This window comes from Lutra lutra, chromosome 11 (assembly GCF_902655055.1).
Source record: "Lutra lutra chromosome 11, mLutLut1.2, whole genome shotgun sequence".
Taxonomy (NCBI): domain Eukaryota; kingdom Metazoa; phylum Chordata; class Mammalia; order Carnivora; family Mustelidae; genus Lutra; species Lutra lutra.
In genome coordinates, this window is record NC_062288.1 from 9791179 (window position 1) to 9797178 (window position 6000).

Here is a 6000-nt window from a genome sequence, read left to right on the forward strand (position 1 = left end):
TACATTATGTATCCTAGATTCTCACTTTTAATTTTCTAATCATGTACCTTATGTATTATAAATATTATCATTGGTGAAATATAATTTTAACACTTTTCACATCAAATTTATTTTATTCTTTGTGGTATTTGCTTTGTGTGTCTTGTTTTAGAAAGCCTTCCTTTCTCCCCAAGGACATAAAAATGTTTTCCCATATTTCTGTCTGTCTCCAGGGTATTTTTAGTTTCAGCCTGAAGAGTTTCAGTGGAATATCTACCATTTCTGGTGCTAGACCACACATCCTGCTGACAAGGTCGTTTCTTTTATCCTGGGCCCGCCGCAGTTGGCACTTCCGGGCCTCGAGCCCCATCCCACCAGGTCTGCTGTCCTCACCAGCTGCTCACACCCACCCTCACAAGCTCCTAGTGCTCCCACAGTCCCAGCTCTTGGTGAGAGAAGTTGAGGGAAACATTCTCAGTGACACCACTGCTTTCAGTTTCCCAGTCCTGACTTCAGAGCTCCCTCAGGGAACGAGACACTCCCTTGCCACCCTCTGAACTTTGAAACCAAGGAGCAACCCTGGGACTTAACTGATAGGAGGTTCATGCGATTCCTGGACCACCTTTACAAAGGCTAGTCTGGTGTTTCCTGGCAGAGTAATATGTACCTGCATAAGGTAGCAGGAAGGGGAGTACGGAGGGGATCTGAAAAATCTTGGCAAGATCTGTGACAGCCTGGACAATTTTTCCAAGAACTCTTGGATGCTGTTGGTCATGACAGTGGTGCTCAGCTGACTCCATACTAAGGAATCAACCCACGTGGCCATGCCTGTCTTTGTCCTAGGACCAGAAAAAAAAAAAAAAAAAAAAAAAAAAAAAAAAAACTCCCTCACACCCCCAAGTGCCTATGAATTTTGTTAGGAGCCCCCACTTCTCTGGAGCCATCAGGCTTCAGGCCACTGCACTTTTTCAACAGGAGAGAACTTCCTCTGTGTCAAGAACCTTCCCTTTTGTCAGAAAACAACCTAAATTCCAAGACTTCCAAAACTAAACAAAGAAGAATTTAACTTCCCTACTTACAGTAAGCCTGGAGGTGTCAACTCAAGGCTGACAGCCGCTCAAGGATGCCTTCGGGCACCAGACTCTTTCTTCCTACTCAGATGTCCTTACTGCATTGGCTTTCATCATCATACAAGTTTGCAGGATGGCCGCTCTTCCTCCTGAAAATATAGAATGCCAGTCAAGGAGATGGGGAGAGGATAGAGAGGTAGAGAGGAATTTCCAAATGCCTTTTGCTCAGGAAATTTAGAAGATTGGTTGTATGGCATCTGTCAGAACCCTGACCAAGGGCTACAAGAGCACCAAAGCCCCTGTAGGGCAATCATGCTTCATTCATTTGGGCTATAGCAGGCGCTTGCCCTCCCAGGATCGAGGAATTTCGGCCAACCACCTAAACAATTGGGGTTTCTATAGCAGGCAATGAAAGGGAGGAAATGCTGTTGGGTAAGTAATAACCAGTGCACAGAGCAAAGAGAAATTTGTGGGAAAACAGGACTATGGTATAGGATATAAATACTCCAGGGTTGTAATCAGTGGCCCTATCACAACTTCTATCAGATAGACCCATAAACTCAGAGTTCTTATAGGGAGAGCCCAAGGTGGGATGGCATGTGTTTCTAGAATGTTGGGGATTCCAGGGCTGTTGGAATCCTATATTCTACCCAGTGTAAAGCAGAACCCTGGAAAGTTAACAGGGATAAGAAGAGCAGAGTTCAACCCATGGAAGAGGGGTTAGAAAAACTGGAAGAGGGTGTCTGGGCTCAGCTAAGTGGTTTGAAGAATGGGGTTCAACAGTAGCTTCAGGAGGAATCTAGGAAATGCCTGAGAAATAAAGGCACAGATGATTGTATGGCCCAGGCAAATGCAGCTAGCATTAAAGAGGAAAGCCCACACTTGGTAGACATACAATGACACAGAATTGCCTCCAGGTGTACCCTAGGAACTCCAAGAACAGGGGTTAAGCAGGAAGACTGAGTCTAGCATAAAGCCACTGCTTAGAGTGAGGCTCTCATAGCCTACCGGTCCCTGCCCTTGATGGGAATGCCCAGGCCTATTAGAGCTGACCCCAGGTTCTTCATCCATGTTTATGGCTCTAGAGGAAAGATGGAAAAAACAAGCCTCCCTCCCTTTTATCCCCCATAACTCCCTTCTGATTCTTTTGACTTGGGTTTTGATTCTTGTCAATTATGCCAGACTTGGGTACCCTCTGGTTTATTTATGCATCATTGCTCTCCATTTCATATAGGAGTACTGTATCCACTGAGTTAACCCGGGGCATAGACGGACATGAGAGCCCTGCACACTCTTTATGCTTCAGGCCCCACACAACCAGAATCTGAAACCCTATGACGTTTTTTCCCCGACCCCTTTCCCACCTGGAATTGTAACTTTTTGCCTGGAAGCACAGCAGCCATCTTGCAGCCAAGAGGGATGTCAAGCATCTTAATGCATTTATTTTGTTACCTAAAGACTTTCTTTAAGGACTCTGTCATCTCTTGCATACAGCAGCTCAGCTTTTACTCTCTACTCCTAGTCTCCCAGCTTACTCCATCTAATGGAACATAAGATGAGTAGCTATGACGATCATTTACAGAGCAAGAATCAGTGCAGCACTGTGGTACATGGTTTCACTTATTTTAGGATTCTTATTCCTAAACAATATGGAGTATCTTCTTGCTAGTAAATTACCTAATTATTGGAATAAGACATCTTCCTTAATAAAGGCTGACAAGATTGTTGTGAAGTCAGAAGTTCTATCCAGAAGTTGGCTTAATATCTTACCCTTCCCTTGCTTTTTTGACTCACCACCCAATTTATAAACAAGGACATCACCAATTCTTGTGTCTCTCATCAAATTCCCCCTAAGGCCTTCTCAGATACAACCACCATTCTGAATTCTGTTAAATTATTCTCCTGCTTTAAAAATAAAAGTATTTAAAAAAATAAAATATATTAAAAAAAATAAAAGTTTTAGCACAAATGAGTGCATTTCTAGACAATATATTATTTCATCCTGCTTGATTGCTATCACTCTAAAAATGAATCCCCAGTTTAGGTGATCTCCTGGGGTTGCTTTTTCTAGGGTACATTATGTTGGTGAGACTCCTCAGGTTTTGTTAGACTGGAGGGAATTCATCTTCAGTGCTGTGGTTTCTTTCATATTCAGCAAGAGATGAGAATTACAGGCCCCGTTCCTCCTACTTTTAGCCTCAGCAGCATTTTGCCTTCCACAATGAATTTCGTGACGGCTCACCTCTTCATGATGCGATGTTGGGGTATCTGGCCTGCCAGGCAGGTGAGGACTGCTGCACGTGTGAGGATTGCTAAGTGGGACCAGAACAACTTTTGTAGTTCATAAATGCTGTCATCACTTCTCTGGCTTAGAGCAGTTCTTCAGAGAACAGAAATTGTCATGTAATTTCTCAAGAATGCATTTAGTGGGTTCTAAGATGACATTGTCACAACCTATACTGGTAAGAGTGGAGGTGACCCCATTTTTTTGCTCAGTGCCCCCAACACATATCTCATGAGAGTCACATTTCTCTTGGTCTTGAATGCATGCATATAATGTGAGCCTTAAATGGCTTTCCATAGGAGCTGAAGCAATAAAATTCAACCAGAAAACGAGAGCAGCATTATAGGCACTGTGGGCACAAAGCTTCGTCAGGAGCAGAAGCCACAACATCTCCTGTGGTCCTGAGTCGCTAGCCACTCACTGCATGCCTTTGAGTGGGCTTTCCTTCTGGACCTCAGTCTGTTCATCTCTGAAATGAGAGGACTGGGCCAAATGGTCGTCACTAATGTCCCTTCTGGCCCCACAATTCCACCATACCTTATCTCAGGAAGAAATTAAGACAGTAGAAGCCTTGGGGGAGGAGCAAGATGGCAGAGGAGTAGGAGACCTAAATTTCATCTGGTCCCAGAATTCAGCTAATTATCAAACCATTCTGAACACCTACAAACTCAGCAGGAGATCGAAGAGAAGAGCAGCAATTCTGTGAACAGGAAAACGGCCACTTCCTGGAAGGTAGGACATGCAGAGACCGTGGGGGGAGGGGCCGGCTTCTGGCAAGTGAGAGAGCAGCGGGGCACAGAGTCCGAACTTTTAGAAGTCTGCTCCACTGAGGGACATCAAGCAGGGACCCCACAAGCGGGAGGTCTGGGAGACTCACCTTCCTCCCATGAGACTAGCGGACAGGAGAGCAGCGCAGGAATCGGCTGGGTTTGGACACTCCAAACGGGGACATGCACCAGAGATAGAAATGCTCAGTCACAGGCCAGGTGAGCTCAGAGCAGCCAGAGACCAGTGAGACGGGAGGGACTGCCAGCTTTTCTCTGAGAGCTCACGGAGAGGCGGCCAGGAGCTCCCAGCCAGAGACCAGGAGGCCGCCATCTTCATTCCTGTCCTCAGAGCTCTACGGAAAGCGCTTAGGGAACAAAAGCTCCCAAGTGCGAACCCAAGCGGATGACTTAGCCCGGCCCCTGGCAAGGGTGGGGCAATTCCGCCTCCAGGCAAAGACACTTGAGAATCATGACAACAGGCCCCTCCCCCAGAAGATCAGCAAGAACATCCAGCTGAGACCAAGTTTACTCATCAATGAAAACGGCAGACTCCAGTGCTCAGGGAACCCAGCACACAGAATTCATGACTTTTCCCCCATGATTCTTTAGTCTTTCAAAGTTCAATTTTTTTTTAATTTTGTTATTTTATTCTTTTTCTGTTTTTTAAAATTTTTTCTTTTTCCTATTTTAACCTATTTTAACTATTTTATCTTATCAATACCTTTTTATTTGACAGAGATCACAAGTGGGCAGAGACGCAGGGCGGGGGGGGGGGGGAAGCAGGCTCCCCACTGAGCAGAGAGTCTGACACAGGGCTTGATCCCAGGACCCTGAGATCAGGGCCTGAGCTGAAGGCAGAAGCTTAACCCACTGAGCCACCCAGGTGCCCCTTTATCAATATTTTTAAAGATCTTTTTAAATTTTCATTTTTATAGTCATGTTCTATCCCTTCATTGTATTTATCTTTATTTTTTGTATATATATAATTTTTTTCTTTCTTTAAAATTTTGAGATACAGTTTCTCCTAACAGATGAAAATATACACTAAATCTAGCATATGACTTTGTTCTAGTCTCTAGCCTGATCATATTCTTTTTTTTCTTTTTCTGTTTTCAACCGACTGCTTATCTTATCAATTCCTTTCTTAAAAATTTTTTAGTTTTCATCTGAAAGTCATATTCCATCCCTTTAACATGTTTACCCATATATGTATATGTATATATATATATAACATATTTTTTTTCTTTAAAATTTTGGGAGGCAGTTTTTTCTAAAAGACCAAACTACACCCAAAATCAAGTGGCTCTGTTCTATTCACCAACCTAATTATATAAATATACACACACACACATATACAATTATTTATATGTATTATAATATATTATATTTTATATAATGATATATAATATCTGTAGTATATATAATAATTATATATCAATATAGTATATAATATAATAATATATTAAATAATAAAATGATATGAATAATGCTTGTATACCATATTAGTATGATAAAATGATATATTTAATATATAATATATTTATAATAAAACAAAATTAATAAAAATATAAATATATTATTGCATATAAATATATAAATTGCATAATTATATATAAATATGTAATAAATAAATATAAATATTTATATATTTACATATTTATAATAAATATTACATATTTACATATTACATATAATAAATATTACATATTTACATATTACATATAATAAATATTACATATTTACATATATATTTTATATGTTATATAATATATTACATATATTTCATATGTATATATATTTTTTGCCCCTTTCTTCTCCTCCCTGTCTCAGGTCTTTTTTGATTTGGTTAGTGTATATTTCTCTGGAGCCATTGTTATTCTTTTAGTTTTTTGTTCTCTCA